The sequence below is a fragment of the Rhamphochromis longiceps genome, linkage group LG9 (genome assembly GCF_057381845.1).
Source record: "Rhamphochromis longiceps isolate RC_006_pf linkage group LG9, R_longiceps_female_GT1.1, whole genome shotgun sequence".
NCBI classification, from domain to species: domain Eukaryota; kingdom Metazoa; phylum Chordata; class Actinopteri; order Cichliformes; family Cichlidae; genus Rhamphochromis; species Rhamphochromis longiceps.
The window spans coordinates 9,735,151-9,752,994 of record NC_140565.1 but is presented as its reverse complement, the minus strand read 5'-3'; the positions used below and the strand labels follow the sequence as shown (position 1 = coordinate 9,752,994).

General features: G+C 44.5%; 1 pseudogene; it reads right to left on the bottom strand.

The window, feature by feature from the left end:
* The window catches only part of LOC146661652 (uncharacterized), a 12,951-nt pseudogene extending 1,890 nt beyond the window's left edge, over positions 1-11,061 (bottom strand).
* Between the last annotated feature and the right edge of the window lie 6,783 nt (positions 11,062-17,844).

The following is a 17,844-nucleotide window of genomic DNA, read 5'->3' as shown; positions in this document are numbered from 1 at the left end:
TTTAAAGGATGGCAGGAGGGTTAAGAGTATGCTCCCTCTTTATGTCGATGTCATCATACAAGGGTGGAAAAAAAAGGGTGAAAAAAATGGAATTGATTGATTGCATTTAATTGATGGGTTTATCATTAGTACTGACCAAACTACTGATCGCCATGATATCCTTGATCTTTTGGCCCTTTGCTCCTTTGCTCCCCTGAAAAATTTGCATCAGCTTGTCTGTTAAATTGTCCAGCTGAGCCAAGAACTTCGCCTGCAGGGGTTTTGTAGTGATCTGCAGGAACTCTGCATTCACCTGGAAATAAAACATACATAAATATAGTAAACTAGAAGTTTAAATACAGACTGCTGAATCAACACACTGAAAGTTGCTAAACATTTGAACCATCAGTGAAGTTTGTCAAGACCTAAACTGTTTTTAGCTGAGTTTAGGAATATATCGCCACCTGTTGCTTTGGCATGTTCCTAGCAGCGTTTTCCTTCATTTTTGCGTTTACCTGTGGACGGGATTATTTTTTAAAACGAAAACGGAAAATCTCCATTTTCAAAAATACCTGTGTAAGTGTGGACGTAGCCGAAATCTTTTATAATAAGAAATAGGTTTGAACGTCATGGGAGTGCGCATTGTGCTGCCTGCAGTTACTCTTCCGGCCACATGGTTCGCTTTTGGTAGCACCCTCAGTAAACTATGTAGTGCTTTTAAAGACATCTCAAAACGATACTTTCTACTAGAAAATGGCATATAATAATAAACACAGAATACCATATTTTTAGATTATAAAAAGAAAACAGTAAGAAAGAAGTTAGCTATAGGACATCATCTTTCATTGAGCACAATGGCTAGCTGCTAATAAGCTAGCACACGCTCCGACTTAAAAGTTGGCAGCTACACAATTTCTCCTCTAAAACAAGGCACTTTTGAAAAGACCTGGCTATATTGTCAAAAAAAAAAAAGTATTCAAGCAGAGAAGAGAATGGTAGCACCACCAAAAGTTCAAAAAGCAACTGTTACAAGCTTCTATGATAAATAGCATTGCCATAGATTTAGCTGATAAAGAAATACACAATTGGATATATGAAAACATAATATGTTACCTTACCTGAAGGTGTAGTTTTATCCAAAAAGTACAGAGAGGCCAAGAGCAGCTACATTCATTTAGGTGATCCTGAAAGAGCGCAAAATTTTCAAAGAAGGCGGACCGTTGTGTAACTCAGTAACTTTGTGTTCTTGTGACAAAGACTGCTTTGAGAGAAAATAATTTAGGTTCACCACACGAATAATAATTGCAGTAACGCTGGAGTGCTACATTTGCGTTGAATGAGATTAAAAATAATGTTTAAGCTTAAAGAGGGGCTTGAATTTATTTCTTTGAGTTTACAAATACTTAAGTGCAAAAATGTACTCCTCCTACCCCCAGTGCCCCAACAAACTCATTCATTTTGTGTTCAGAATCAGCCTCTGCTGGTTTTGAATAATTTTAGGTTTACACAAAGAAAATCAAATTAATTTGGTATTTTTTAATTGCATTTGTGAAGAACTAACATAATTTGCATGTGTTCTTTGAAAGGAGGACCTGAATCTGTTTTTTGAGTGTACAATTCTAACACTCTTTCCTTTTAGGTATTTCTCGCATGCATTATGTTAAGATAGGTGGGGATTATGTGTGTGTGTGTGTCCCACCGTCTCTATCGTTAATGGTTTAGTCCAGTATTTACTTGAGCTGTGACTTAACCAATTAGCCTATTAACCAATACCAACCTGTTATAATTCAGCTGGTTTGCCTATGAAGATGTGATTGGTGAATCTGAATTTTTTTTCTCTTTCCTGTCCTTTATTTAAGCATAAATTGTATTATGTTTTACTATGACCCTGATGAAGGCCAGTTAATAAAGTTTTTCCTCTTTACTTTTAAGTGTTCCTGGAGTTCCTGCGTTGTTAGTTTCGGCAACTTTCCCAGATTTTTCACTGGCTTTGAATGAAATTTGCCACAATATTCTAGTTCCCAAAAGGTTGATTCTGTTCATCTGGACGTTTTCAGTGGGAGAAATGTTTCGTCGCTCATCCAAGTGTCTTCTTCAGTCTCAGCTTATAGTTGCTAATCTCAGACTTGAGTTTTTCCCCTCTGGCAGAACACAGCAAATGTTTTCAATGGTGGTAACAAAATAAAACGTGGTGTTCTGCAAGAAAGATATTTATTTTCAGTATCTACTATATGCTGTTAAAATGACAAAATAATCATGTATGCTGTGGATTCCACTTTGGTTTCATGGATCAATTAGTAGTAGCATACATAGCATTACCGAATGGGTGAAAATGATTGAAATTTAATGCACTTGGATAGCATGGGTGTTCTTGCTAATGTCTCTGCACTCACCTGTCTGTAAATGTGAGGTTATAGGAGGTCACTAAAACTAAATTACTGGCTTTTAAATTCCTGTCTTGCACCGATCATGTTAATTTAATTGTCTCCAAGATTGGAAACATCATTGCTATGTCAAGGAAATTTTCTTCCCATTTCTGTTACAATTGTTCTGTCACATCTGGATTACCGGTTATCTTTAAGGAAGTGTTTGCTGTAAAGCATCAAACAGCAAACTCAGAGCAGTGCAGCCATATTGATGCTTCTTTCATCGCCATGTGAGATGCACGAACTGCTATCCTGGCTAACTGTGGCTGGTATGTGAGTGTGGCTTTAAAGTCTTCTGCCGTTCACAGAAGGATACGTCACACTTGTTTGGTGATAAAGTATTATAAACTGATTTTTGTAATGAATAAACATTAGGATGGATTGCTCGTTTTATGACGACAACTGTGCTTTCTTGAACAAGTTACACAAAAAGCTACGCAGAATAAAAAAAGAGGTAAATTCAAGAAGTCACTAAAAGCCTGAGATAAGAAGGTCATTCTTGGGTGAGATGCAACCAAAGCAAACTTACTGGGATCTGATGGGGTCTAATTAGGATTACCACACTGTGCCAGCTAAGAAAAACATGGAGGTGGAGGCTGGTGTGACATGGGATTGACTAATGGCTCCATGAAAAACTTGGCAGAAGAAGAATTTTCTAACATGACAGGGACACTGCAACAATTTTAAATTAGAAGCAAGTAAAATCCATAACTTGGTCAACTACGTCCCTGAGTTTTCTAAAGGGACACATCTGAAGTATCCTAATGTGTAAGGAAGAGCAAGAAAACCCCTCCCGCAAAGAGCAACTCAAAAGAGCCAAGTATGTGAAAAGCATCTCTCCAAAAATACTGATTTACAGAATATTAGCAAATAAACATTTTCTAGCCTTTTCATTTAATGAGAAAAAGTGCATTAAATGGAAAGGCTTTGTGACATTTTAGTGATATTGACTGGTTTTGTAGCACATTGGGAGCATGCATAATTGCGTGTGTGTGTGTGTGTGTGTGTGTGTGTGTGTGTGTGTGTGTGTGTGTGTGTGTGTGTGTGTGTGTGTGTGTGTGTGTGTGTGTGTGTGTGAGGAAAAAATGTTGTACTACTTTGTGTTTAGTCATCTGAGCTTTTATATTTTGGCAGAAAGCAACATATGTATTAACATCTTTTTCAGGTCGCCAGTTACATAAACATGTATTTATAATGCGTATAGGAAACTGCTGGTGGGCTGGGATTATGCTCTAGGATAAAGTAGCACAGTCTCACAGCAGAAATGTGTTCATTAACTTGGTCTTGTTGTTGACTGTTTTCTGTATTTTTTGACATATACATTATTTATGTGGGCAGTTCGTGCTCATCAGAATATGTCTTATGGTTTTTATGTCTTTAGTTTTTTCAATCAGGGAACAAAACCAAAGAAATTGTCGCTGTCTCATTTACTTGTTCTCTAAACCTTGCTAATACAGAGACGTTCCTTCATATCATCCATGATAACCTCACATAGTTGCACTAACTTTTTTTTTTTTCATTTTCATTCTCTTTACTTCAGTTTTCAGTTACTACCTGTCAGGTTTAGGCATCAAAACTTATTTGTTCTAAGCAGCTACTTGGTTGGAGTAGAGGCGATTTTAAACATAATCATCATATGACCAAGTGATCACCAGGTGATGACATTTGCTATGCATGTTTGCCCTACCCTTATCTGTAATGGGCTTGGTAGCACTGGCATAGTTCTTGCATATTGTTTCAATAGACTCACAATGGGTCATTTAAAGTGACACTGGAAATAAGTCTTCTAAAAAATATCCCCAATATTACTGCCTCATCACTACTGCCAAGGAACGCTGACTGCAATGCTTTTTCCCTCAGGACAAACATATCTTTGTTAAATATTTGTGGCTTCAAACAGAAGAAAGTCCTGAACCGCTGTTCGGTGGAGCATATTGCACAATTAGGTGATGAGCTTTAAGTGTGGATGTGCAGAACACTACCAATAACATCTCCTCCTGAACATGCTGGCATTAAAGATTTTATCTTTGGAGGTGTTGACGTGGTAAGTGCACTCCTTGACCATCTTGTGCCCCTCAAGCGTTGCTGTGACATTTCTGATCTTACAGTGGAGTTTGAAAAGATGCAAGGCTGGCTTTTCCACCTCGTACTCCCATGCTCCATCATTACTGCTTAGCACACAAGTACAACTCTGGTGTACTCAGTATATTGGGTCTGTGTTGTTGGGCATACACATACACTCGTGTTTTGTTGGTCACCCAACAAAACATGAGAGTGAATTAATTCAAGTCAATTTTATTTATACAGCACCTAATCACAACAACAGTTGCCTCAAGGTGCTTTATATTGTAATATATACAGAGAAAAACCAAACAATCATATGACCCCCCCTAGCCCTTTGGCGACAGTGGGAAGGAAAACCTCCCTTTTAACAGGAAGAAACCTCCGGCAGAACCAGGCTCAGGGAGGGGCGGGGCCATCTGCTGCGACCGGTTGGGGTGAGAGAAGGAAGACAGGATAAAGACATGCTGTGGAAGAGAGACAGAGATTAATAACAAGTATGATTCAATGCAGAGAGGTCTATTAATGCATAGTTAGTGAGAAAGGTGAAAAAGACAATGCATCAATGCATCATGGGAATCCCCAGCAGCCTAGACCTGTTGCAGCATAACTAAGAGAGGATTCAGGGTCACCTGATCCAGACCCAACTATATGCTAAACTTATTAAATTAAACTTTTTTAAACAATTTTAAAAACTCTGAGATACCAAAGTAGACCTTTTTATGTTTTAAAAACACCAGTATTTACATGATTTGTTTTTAAACTCATGATAAAATACCACAAATCAAGGTTTCATTATAAATTCATTATAGCTGATATCAATGCAATGAAAATATATCTAGTTGTATTACCTTTTAGTCTGATAAAAGGGAATAAAAAATCTAATAATATTCATCTTTAAACAGACTTACTGAATTTTAATGTTCTCCTGACGAGGACCATGTAACTTAGAAAGAGCTCAAATCAAAAGCTTTTGGACAATCCAAGGAATCAAACAGTCTTTCAAGGGCTTATCCCCTTCATCTGCTCTTGAAGTCTTTCCTTGTTTCTTCATTTCCTCTTTTGCCTTTTTTTTCCAATCACAAAAGCCTCCAAGGTGTATTTTTGTTATTTTTTCCCCACTTTTTTTCTCTAATTGTTGAGCCTCTGCTATTACAGCCACGAATTACTCTTTTTCCTCCCTCCTGAAATGATTCCTCTGCCTTCCTACACTGATAAGGTGTGGGAGCCTATCTGATGTTGCTTGCTGAGGAAGCATGATTAGATCTAAGCTATAAAGTCACTTTAGTCTTTTCTAAAATAGCCACAAGGCAGAAAGTTCTCTGGGTAGAAAAATGTAATCTGCAGGACAAAACGGTCAAACATTGTTGAGTCTGCCATGATCACTAAAAACGTGGCGATGGCTTTTCTTGAAAAAACATACATGAATGAGAAAATCAAATCACAGTATACCTTTGATTTTTTTAGATGACAACAGAGGGAACCCTGTGGGGAGGGACGCCTGTTTCGATTGGAGGCATAAAGAGACAGGTATTTTTTCTGTAACAGAAAAACTGTAGAGCATGATTCTGAAAAGTACTTCTCATTATTATTAAGTCTGATTTGCTCCGAAGCACGTCCCTAAACTGTAGGTGTGAAGTTATAATGGAAGTGCCCATGAGAGACCTAAAAAAGTGAAATTTGGTTGACATGCCATGCTTTTGAATGTGTTCCTTTTACCGCTGGTTTTCATGTAGAATTACGTTTTTTATTTAACAAAGCAGTGGATTGTCTTGTAACAGTTCAAGAACTCTAGTGAGACTCAAAAAAAGACGATTTCAAGTCATGTTGAGTATATGCAACCTGAAGAATACGAGAATACAAAATAAAAACATTGTGGTTGAACACAACATTCTGCCTCCATATATTTATCCAGAAATATTTACCAGGAAAACTTTCTCAGAGCTCAAAGTTCAGCAAAAAGTTTGAACGCTCTTTGCCTCACAGTGCTTGAGTGTGAAAACACAGGCTTGGCTCCAAATAAACTGTTCTCACATGTAAGAGAAAATATTCAGTGTTTGTTGTCTTGCTGATGCCAAAGGTCACAGGAGAATGGCCAGGCTGTTTTGAGCTGATATGAAGACAACAGTAACTCGAGGTTTGCACAAGAACATACTTGAAGAAAAACCTTGAAGAAGATGAGCTCGAGCAGCAGAAGACCACACTGGGTGACACTCCTGTAACTACAAACAGGAAATTTGGGCCGCAGTTTAAGTAGGCACGCCAAAATTGGACAATAAGGGATTGGAACAACTTTCGTCTGGTCTGAGGAGTCTTAATTTCTGCTCCGATATTCAGATGTTAGGATCACATGTGGTGTAACCAAGCAAGGAAACCTTGGAACCATCCTGCCTTGTATCAGCAAATCAGGCTGCTGGTGGTGGTGCAATGGTGTGGGGCTCCAACTGAGGAATGCCCCAGTCTATGTGAGTGACCATCCCTTTATGACCACAGTGTATTAATCTTCTGATGACTTCTTTGAGCAGGGTGGTTTGTTGATGTGTACTCTAATGGCCTCTACAATCACCTTTGAGATCTGGTGGAGTCCCATCATGGATGTAGTGGGTGTGAAGCTATCATATCAACATGAATCAAAATCTCTGAGGAGTTTTTTTCCAGCACTTTGTTGAATCTTTGTCAGGCTGTTCCCAAGGCCAAAGGAGGTCCAACCCGGTCATAGCAAGATGTACCTAATGAAGAGTCCGTGAGTGTACGGAGTGTAAAAACAGGTTTGTGTAGCACTGGTGTTTTTTGTTCTTCACATTAACTTTGGCTAAGTTCCAGCTTGTATTTCTGCGAGTGGACACAATGCTTGCTGTCTTGTGGCCGTGGGGGCAGAGCAGCCAGACTCTGACTCCTGGTTCAAGGTTAATGCCTGTTGGCTCACCTCTGGACACACACTGCTGTGATTGATGCATGCTCAGTCGCTATGCCCGAGGGATTAACACTACCCGAATAACAGCAGCGTTTACATTCAATGACCTCTTGCATCACCTTCCCACTCCGGCATGGATTACTGTCACAAACGTTGCCATTGGTGTTTCGTGTCTACCTTTGTTTTTCCTGCAGAATACAAATTTTTAAGAAGATGAGAGAGCTGTAGTACAGATTGTTTTATTGCTAAAAAGAAACAAGGGAGCCTCCTACCTTATAAATAATAATTAGATGTATGCAACTTTTTGTATGAGTAAATTATTTTACTTTGGAACTTGGAACTTCCTAGATTAGTGTCACGGTCTGGAGGGCAGACCGTGGGGATGTGGGGAAAGGAGGACCCAAAACGCAGACTCTGCGATGCAAACAGTGCTCTTTATTTACAGTGGAAAGCTGTAAACACAATAACTCCCCGTTGCTCCCTCGAACCCCATGTGCGTGCTTCCCTCCGACGTCTGTGCTCGTGCTCCCCGCTGTTGTGTTATTGCACACCCTGTGCGTGCTGCCCTTCTGGTCCCTCGTTTCACCTGCAGGACAATACAGAAGCAGCCGTTAACACTGAACCCGCGCGCACACACACACACGATCCGCACTTCCTAATGCCACACACTGACTTGGAGTCTTAGCTTAATGATCCCGGGCCGGTGGGAGCTCCAACTCTCTCCTAAGTAGCTCCCCCGACGAGCCCTGATCACCAACAGGTGTGGCATGAACTTCAGGTGTGGCCAGTCCTTCCGCAGGGCCACACCCCTCAGGCCTGCAGGTGGCTGAGCTCCATCCTCCAGCCACACCCGCAGACATACACACCCATACCCTGCCTATACATATGAGTGGGACACAGACTAACACAGCACAGTGCAGAAAAACACACACATCACCAAAATAATAATAACAACAATATCAATGGGAGGTGAGTCAAAACTGCTCACGGACCCCGAGTCCTCCAGAGCTGGGTCCGTGACAGTACCCCCCCTCTAAGGGTCGGCTCCCGACGACCCGAAAACAAAAACACAAACCAAAAACCACAGCACAACCAACCCAGGGCGGGCGGCGGGGGTCCAGGACGGAGGGCCAGAACCAAAAACCACAAAAGAAACAACCCCCCCAAGGTCACAGTTCCAAAGTCCGACCGCACCCCCTGCAACGGAGCAAAAAAAGAAAGAACACCACAAAACAGTCTCAGGCGGCCCATCATTACAAAAAGAGTTCAGGGGGCCTACCTCGAGTCCAATGGCGGCAACGTTGCAGCTCCGGCGGACGGCCCCGGGTCCGGCGGCAGCAGCAAAACAGTTCAGGGGGCCTGCCACGGGTCCGGTGGCGGCGGCGCTGCTCCTCCGGCGGCCAGCCACGGGTCCGGTGGCGGCAGAACGGTTCTGGCGGCCTGCCACGGGTCCGGTGGCGGCAGAACGGTTCTGGTGGCCTGCCACGGGTCCGGTGGCGGCGGCGCTGCTCCTCCGGCGGCCTGCCACGGGTCCAGTGGCGGTGGAACGGTTCCGGTGGCCTGCCACGGGTCCGGTGGCGGCGGCGCTGCCCCTCCGGCGGCCTGCCACGGGTCCGATGGCAACGTCGCTGCTCCGGTGAGCAACAGCGAGGCGTGGCAACAGGTCCATGACGCACCGATCGCTGACGTGGACGCACCGGACGTGGACGGCGAGGAGGCCGCGCTAGACGTGGAGGTCCCTCCGGTCCGCTGACCTCCTCGGCCGGCAGCGAGAGCTCCTCCTCGGCCGAGAGCTCCTCCTCCGGCTCGCTGAGCTCCTGCTCGGGCATGCTGAGCTCCACAGCTGGCGATGCGGGCTCCTCCGGCTCGCTGAGCTCCTCAGCTGGCGGTGCGGGCTCCTCCGGCTCGCTGAGCTCCTCAGCTGGCGGTGCGGGCTCCTCCGGCTCGCTGAGCTCCTGCTCGGGCATGCTGAGCTCCTCCGGCTCTCCGGGCTCCTGCTCCGGCTCGCAGGGCTCCACGGCTGGCCGTGCGGGCACCTCCCGCTCTCTGAGCTCCGCCTCGCCGAGCTGCTCCTCCCGCTCTCCGGGCTCCTGCTCTGGCTCGCAGGGCTCCACGGCTGGCCGTGCGGGCACCTCCCGCTCTCTGAGCTCCGCCTCGCCGAGCTGCTCCTCCCGCTCTCCGGGCTCCTGCTCTGGCTCGCAGGGCTCCACGGCTGGCCGTGCGGGCACCTCCCGCTCTCTGAGCTCCTGCTCCGCCTCCCGCTCTCCGGGCTCCTGCGCCGGCTCGCGGGCCCTACGGCTGGCCGTGCGGGCATCTCCGGCTGTGCCTCAGCCACAGATGGATGATCCGGAGGCGAAGATGGTGACGCGGTGTCCGCAGGTGGGGAAGGTGAAGGTAGAGTAGGTGATGCGGACAGCAAAGCCGAGAGTACTGTGGTTGCTGCAGTCGGACGGAACTCTGGTAAAGAAGTGGCTGCAGAGGGCGGAGGCGACGATGGTGTGGCAGCTACTCCCGGCAGACTGGACAGCGATGCAGGGACAGATGGGTGAAATGATGGCAGAGGTGGTCCAGCCGGCATATCGACCTCCAACTGAGGATGAAGGTGAGAGGCTGACTGGACTGAAGACTGAGCTACCAGCTGGGCAGCAGGCTGAGGTGAGGGTGAGATGGCTACTATGAAGGGTGGAGAGGATGAAAATGTTACAGCTGGCTCAACAAATTCCAGGGGTCCAGAGGCAACTGAGACCTCCAGTTTGGCCTCTGGGGAAGCCCTGGGGAGAACCTCCGTCTCCATACGGTCAGACTGAGCCAAAAAGTCATTTGGGTCTGTATGCTCGGAACTCCCCAGCTCCCAGCTTACAGTCTCAGAGGGAACATTTTCTGAGTCTTTGGAGGTACAGCAAACAGTTTCTATTGTCGTGTTTACAGGAAGGGAATTCATAACACCGGCAGAGTCCATTTTACTCACTGTGGCGTCCAGAGCCGCTGGTCCTGAGTCTTCGATCAGCACAGGAGTGAGTGTGGATGTGGTTGAACGCTGCTTGCGAGGACGCTTTCTCCTCCGTGAAGGCGGGGCCGCGTGCATGGAAATCCGCTGTTCATCTGTGTTTTGATCGTACATGACAGGGTTTATTATTGAAACAATATAGTCTGGTTTACTCACTGCGGTAATGAGCGCTGTCGGTCCGTTGCCAGCTGACCGGGCTGAAACCGCAGGAGTAGGTTGAGGCGTAATGGAATGGCGGTGGAGAGTGCGGCATGCCTTCTGTAATGGCGGATCAAACGATTGTGCCGCGAGCATCGACGGGAAAGCCCTCCGCCGACGCGTGAAAAACCAAGCGGCTAGAGTCTCTAGGAGAGCAGCCGAACTGTCCATGCTCGGACCACCCAAGCCAAATAGTTCAAAACTCGAGCTCGAGGGTGGGTCTACAGCCTGGATTACGCTCCGGCAGTAATCCCATAGCTGCGTGAGCGATCTCTCCTCCGTGGCAACTCCTGAGTTTGCTGGGTCCATGGTGGTTGGCGGGATCATTCTGTCACGGTCTGGAGGGCAGACCGTGGGGATGTGGGGAAAGGAGGACCCAAAACGCAGACTCTGCGATGCAAACAGTGCTCTTTATTTACAGTGGAAAGCTGTAAACACAATAACTCCCCGTTGCTCCCTCGAACCCCATGTGCGTGCTTCCCTCCGACGTCTGTGCTCGTGCTCGTGCTCCCCGCTGTTGTGTTATTGCACACCCTGTGCGTGCTGCCCTTCTGGTCCCTCGTTTCACCTGCAGGACAATACAGAAGCAGCCGTTAACACTGAACCCGCGCACGCGCACACACACACACACACACACACACACACACACACACACACACACACACACACACACACACACACACACACACACACACGATCCGCACTTCCTAATGCCACACACTGACTTGGAGTCTTAGCTTAATGATCCCGGGCCGGTGGGAGCTCCAACTCTCTCCTAAGTAGCTCCCCCGACGAGCCCTGATCACCAACAGGTGTGGCATGAACTTCAGGTGTGGCCAGTCCTTCCGCAGGGCCACACCCCTCAGGCCTGCAGGTGGCTGAGCTCCATCCTCCAGCCACACCCGCAGACATACACACCCATACCCTGCCTATACATATGAGTGGGACACAGACTAACACAGCACAGTGCAGAAAAACACACACATCACCAAAATAATAATAACAACAATATCAACGGGAGGTGAGTCAAAACTGCTCACGGACCCCGAGTCCTCCAGAGCTGGGTCCGTGACAATTAGGGATTCATGGATACTATGAAATTACATAGTTAGCTTATTTACCAAGGGAAATACTCCAGACACAGTTACCCACAAGGTACTGTGTTATTTTGCCTTATAATGCATGTGAAAAGTAAACTGGACCCTTGGGCGATGGACGCGTGTGTATTGCACCACACGAGAGTCGATCACAGGCCATCTGGTCAGGCCCGGCAACAGCTCTGCCCTAGGCAAACTGTACAAGCAAGTCATTTATAAGTGTCGCAGGTGGTCCCCCGCGTCCTCAAACACTGTAATGAGTAATGAGGGCTCCACCATTGAGGATCTGTCTTCCAGCAGGAGCTGCAAATGCAAGGACACCAAATTCACCAGCAGGTAGGAGTGAGATACTGCAATTTGTGAATATGACCAGCAGGCTATGCATTAATGGACTCTGTGACCTTCATTTATGTGATTTATAATGCATGTCCCAGCAGTTGTTTCTTATTTTATGACAGTGAAAATGTAATATTAAAGAATTGCAGCATTTCGTATGATTTAGTCTTCAACCGTGGCGCCCTTGTGGTTTTTCCTTGGTACACCCTCATTCACACACGAATGTTTCAGCTAAAATAACACCGTAAATGAATTATGTAATACAGTTGATATGATTATTAATAGTGACAGATAGCCTCCTCTGTAGCAGCCACAAAACCGATCTGTGTTAAAAAAAATCCCCCAAAAAACTCCAAAACAAAAAACTAAAGATTCTTCACCCTCATAAACATGAAGCAATCGTTTTTAACAAAAAGCAGTTGACTTATATATTCAAAGATGTATTTATAAAAAATTAAACGTAATTTAATTGATAATAAATTACATTATTTAATCACTCTACAAGACTAACAGTACAACTGTACAAAAGTCTTTATTGTTAGTCAGGAAAATTAGAAATGCGTTAGATGATCGCTTGAAACATACAAACATACATGGAAATACAATATAATAAGGCAAAAAAAAAGAAAAGAAAAATAGTTTGTAAAATTCGAAGAAGCTTGAAAGTGAGTATTTGGTTTGACCACATTTTGTTCTTCAACACAGCCTGGCCTCTTATGCAAGTAGTTCTCCAGGCTTGCTGAAGGACATTCAAAGCTCTTCTTTGAATGTTGGTTGGCTTTTCTTCTGTTCTTTGTCGAGATGATCACACATTCCCTCAATACTGTTAAAGTCCCGGCTCTGGGGAGGCCAACCATTGACTGATAGTCTTCTGTTGTTGAAATATGCTGAAAAAATGAAGCCTTTGCCAATTAGATGCTTTCCAAAGCGTATTACATAGTGTTTTGAAATCTGATGATGCAAAAACACAATTTTATGTCTGTCAAACTGTGTTACTTTTGGTTTTCTTTGGCATTTTTCTGCAGCTTCAGCTGCAGAAATGGAAGCAAATTACGTTTTTGTGACAGGCTGCTCGTAACAAAGTGCCTAAAGACAGGAAGTAAAATGGGTTCTTTGCTAAGTTTTCTGTTAGTTGTTCTTCCTTTGGGTTAAGTGCCTTTTTTATTCTTGAATGATTCATGGGTCAGGTACAAGGACTGGATAGACAATGAGTAAAAGATGCAGTTTCAAGAACTTCACAAAGACCGAAGAACTATTGCTCAAGATCACTTTTAAAAAATCCAAGAAGCTTCTTGCAAGCAAAGTATCATAAACGAATTTAACCATACCCTAACCTGCCCTCACAAAGCCCTATTATTCATTCTATACTCTTCCTCCTAAGTCTTGGGGACTTGAATCATAGCAGACAGAATGAAAACAGCATGAAAAACTCCAATCTGCCTATTACATGATAAAAAAAGCCAGCCAGAACTTGTTTCCTCTGACCTTGAATTCACACCATAGAGGCAGACAAATGTGCAGTTCAATTTAAATAGAACTCCAGTAATTATATCAAGCCAAGCTGTGCACTTGCACTGCAAATAACAAACTTGTTCTGCTCGATGTCACACGTTGTGCATGTGGTGTGAACGCAGGTGACTGCCATGAGAAGGTTACAGTATGAATATAATGGCATGTCATCTTGTGAACACTCTCAACAGAGCTGTTAATAGAAAGTTGGAAGCATTTGGAATAGATGGGTAAAGAAGTGAACAGTTAAAACAGCACAGATGAACAGAGGGGGGTAAAAAAAAAAAAAGGTGCCACTCAACAGAATCCAAGGAAAAGAGGTCACAGTGCCACCCACGCTGTTTGACTGACAGCTGTGCAGAAACTCCACAGCATCTTCGGCTGCTTAACTCAGAAGACTGAGCCAAACATCGCGGAAAAAGCCACACAGACATAAAAGCAAATGACTACTTCGCTGCTAAATTACCACTCCTAAACTACAGATAAAAGCCCCTTTGTGCCACCGTTGCCACGCAGTGAAGAAAGTTCTGCAGCATAGATCAGAGTAGAGTATGTAACCGGGCAGTGTCCTTCCCTTCTCTGCCACAGTTTCCCACTCTTCTATATCTGAGGACCTAAAGACTGCTGTCCCCGGCCAATAATTGCTGACACACCAAAGCCAACATAGCCCAGTGAGCCTTTAATAGTTTTCATTTTTCTTCCTTACAGGATGGCCTCTAAGGTGCCATCATGAATGATCAGCACACAGCCGCCACTGGAGCTCCCTGTGCAGGCTGCAGTGCACGCACACACACCCACACACGTATGTGCGCTCCTTCATCTCTCTGATCCTATAGCCATTGCAGGCATCTCTCAGCTCTCTGGCCATTACTCCCTCTGTTTCCTGCTCACCTCTCATCTCCGCCCCGTACAGACAATTTATATAAAAGATTCTCCTGCCCACATCTTTGATCACAGGGCATATTTTCATCACAGGGCCCATTTCGCAACATTAATACTCTCCCTCTTACCAAAACCATCAAAACATTAGTTCATAAACTTTCCAGGCCAGTCCCTAACAGAGAATTTTGGACAAACGTGACGACAGCATGGTGGCTGCTATATCACACTGAGCTGAGCTCCAAAGAATCGACTCTTATTTAATCCAAAGACATCTAATGATGACAAATAATGACTAGAATGAATCACTGGAAATCTGTAAGAGCCTACAAGGGTAAAACGATCAATGTGAGGGGGAGTGTCTGTGAGGAATAGAGCGCTGGTATGTTTGGCCTTGCAGGTCATTAGCAGGGTGGTATGCATGGGTGGTGAACAAGCAGAGCACGAAGTCTCAGCAGAGGCTGACATTTCCCACATCACTGCTCAGTGTCCAGTGTGCAGGCAACCTGCAGCACTTCTGATGTTACTCCTAATATTACTGCAATTCTGAGCCCTTTTATTAGAGTTAGTGCACATGCAGCACGATAAGGGCTTTGAAATACAGCTCAAAATAGAACCTGTTAAGTCCAACAGTTTAGTCCAAGTAATTCTTGGACTGAATGTTGAACTTTTTAAATTTTGTCCAACAGGCATGTGCTGCTTCTCCCCTGCTCGTTTCCATCGCCAGTTCAAAATCTGAAAATTGCCACATTCAGTCACATTCTGTGGGTCTCCGCAGCTTCTCAGTGTATTTTATCAGGTCAAAATCAAAGCCATAAATATCTGCATGAAAACTGAAGAGGCAGTCTACTCAAAATGCCCCTTTCATAGGAGATGTCGATGACAGGTGGATGCCTTTAGCAAAAAGTTCAAACTTGCCATTTCCTTCTGCACAGTGGTAACGATGGAGGGATGCAGGCTGCACCCTGTAGACGCCGAGCCGCTCCACCTGGCCTCCACCGCCCACTCACTGGCCACCAGATAGCGATAGCTGTGGTTGCAAAAAGTCTTCCAATAGAAATCTATGGGAAAATTGCTTTCTGTGTTCACCAATGTAAAGACTTTCCTGCTGAGTTTATGAGCTCAGTCACTCTGTTGTTGCTCAAACTGAAAAAAAAGAAAAATATTCTGTTTTAGAAATCTTGACTGGAGGATTATCTTTGGTATTAAACTTTACCCTTATTAGCTAATGAGCTGTCAGCCACAAGTCTTTTATCATCTCATCCGATTGTCTACAACCAGGATGGGAACGGCCAAAATGGTTATCTCGACATTCCAAAACAGGACTTCCTAAGCCAGTGGGTGACGTTACAGTAGCTACATCCGTCTTTTATATTGTCTGTGGTTCCAGCCAACATGCTCTGTAAGTTTCTTTTTCAAAGTTTCCGTTATTTTCTTGGCATGTATTGTGTAGTTTCCATCACACTTCTTTCCCACTGCATTTTTTGAACATTCCCACAACTAATGAAGCATTCCTGCCAACAAGAGTTACATAATGATAAAAAATAAGTGAAACAAAAAAAGCGAGGTTAGTTTGAACCGCCAAAATGACCACGACAGTGCAGCCGCTTAAATTAGACATAAATTAATTATCGAAAAACTCACCAGATCCCAAATGTAGTCACTTCCCAAATTTTAATGTGAACATATCTAATCAAAACGTGTTGCTCATATGATCGTCTGCCGTTTTGTTTTGCTTCATCAGCTTCACTTTGTCTGTTTGTTTCTTTCCTCTGTTGTTATTCGAATCAGAAGAGCTACATGTCGCAGCTTCAGACTCTTAATACCTCTGGCTCACTATCAATCAAACATTCCCAACTGTCAGCTGTGACAAACATTTGATTATTTATGGTGACAATTTGCATCTTGTTTGTCATGATTGCTCTGCATCAATATTTTCCCCTCCAACCCTCCCGGAACACCATAGCCGACACATTCCTCTCCACCCCTCCACCATCAGCTCCACTTCTTCGCCTTTCCGGGGCTTCCTGATCTCGTCCCGCTGCCGCTCCCGGCTCTGCCTGCTCGTGCTCTGGGGCTCTGGCTGTCACACACGGGGAGGCTGGGAGATAAAACTCCAATCTTTTTTTAGCACTCGATGCTGTTTGTTGCTGGTAGGTTTCATGTCTGACTGGACACAACAGGATGTGCTGTGAGTTAGAATCAACACAAATAGGGTGTGTGTGTGTGTGGGGGGGGGGGGGGGAGTGGACACGTTTGAGACAAAAAATGACAGATTACTTTCACATCCTGTGTTTACCTGCTGCAGAAAGAGCTTTAAAAAATCCACAATGGCAGATCATGAAAGCGTCTCATGTTATCTGTCTGGGAATAACATGGGGAACGTGCTCCATCTGGTTGAACTAATAGGACAGGAAGTGACTGCGTTCTTACATCAGGGAGAATACTGGGGTGTTTCATGCTGGAGCACATACTCCTCCGTGATTGATCACTCTGCTTATAATTTCCTAATTTCCAATCCACTGGGGGACTTAACTGGAAGTAGCCATTTTTCCTGAGCACCGACCAGCTTCCTTTTATTTCCGCACAGGGCTAAATGGGAAGAATCTTCCAGCCCATTAAGCAGACTTTCTGTGTCATAAAAGTTTGGTGACAGAGTCTCTCTCTCTCTCTCTCTGTCGTGCTCTCTCTCTCATCAGCAGCATGGAACAGTCTGTTTGATCTGCAGGCTGCAGGTTAATAGAAATCAGCTTGTTCATCAGCAATAGTGGATTGAACTTAACCACCCACCTCCGCCCTGTCAATTCACATTTGGAAAAACCCCACTAACACTGGCCCTAGTCTCATTTCCCTCTGTCAGGTACTAAGTATCTCACTAAAATGCTTTTCATGAAGAAAATTACAATGACTTGCACTTGATTCTTACAGAACAGAGAGCTGAAATCTTGGAAACACCACCCAGGTGGTTTAAACCCTGAAAACACGCTGTGATGCTCATATGCTGATATTACATTGCCATCACAATAATTCTCCCTTTAGAAAACCCCCAAAAGAAGTGCAAAGTTGTTACATGCATGCCTAAATGCTAACAACATGACACTTCCTGTTGGGTTTATTATTATGGATTTTCACTTTGTGAAACATCCTGCAAAAACAAACTAAGCTATGCTATTTTTGTTTTATTCAAATTTGAAATGAAAAAACTGTTCAGTAGTTATGTGCAGAATAAACAGGTTAGCTTGCATTAATGTGGTGAATTCACAGTAAAGGTCTGTGTTGGACTGATACAGAGTGGCTGTGGTGGTCAGTGTTAGGTTACATCAAGTGTAGCAGAGATTAATTATACTGTTAGTGTCGTGTTAGCTGTGAAACATCTGCTGAAATCCACAAAAAGTAGCAGGTCAGCTGATCACAGCATGTACACTGACCTACAGAAGC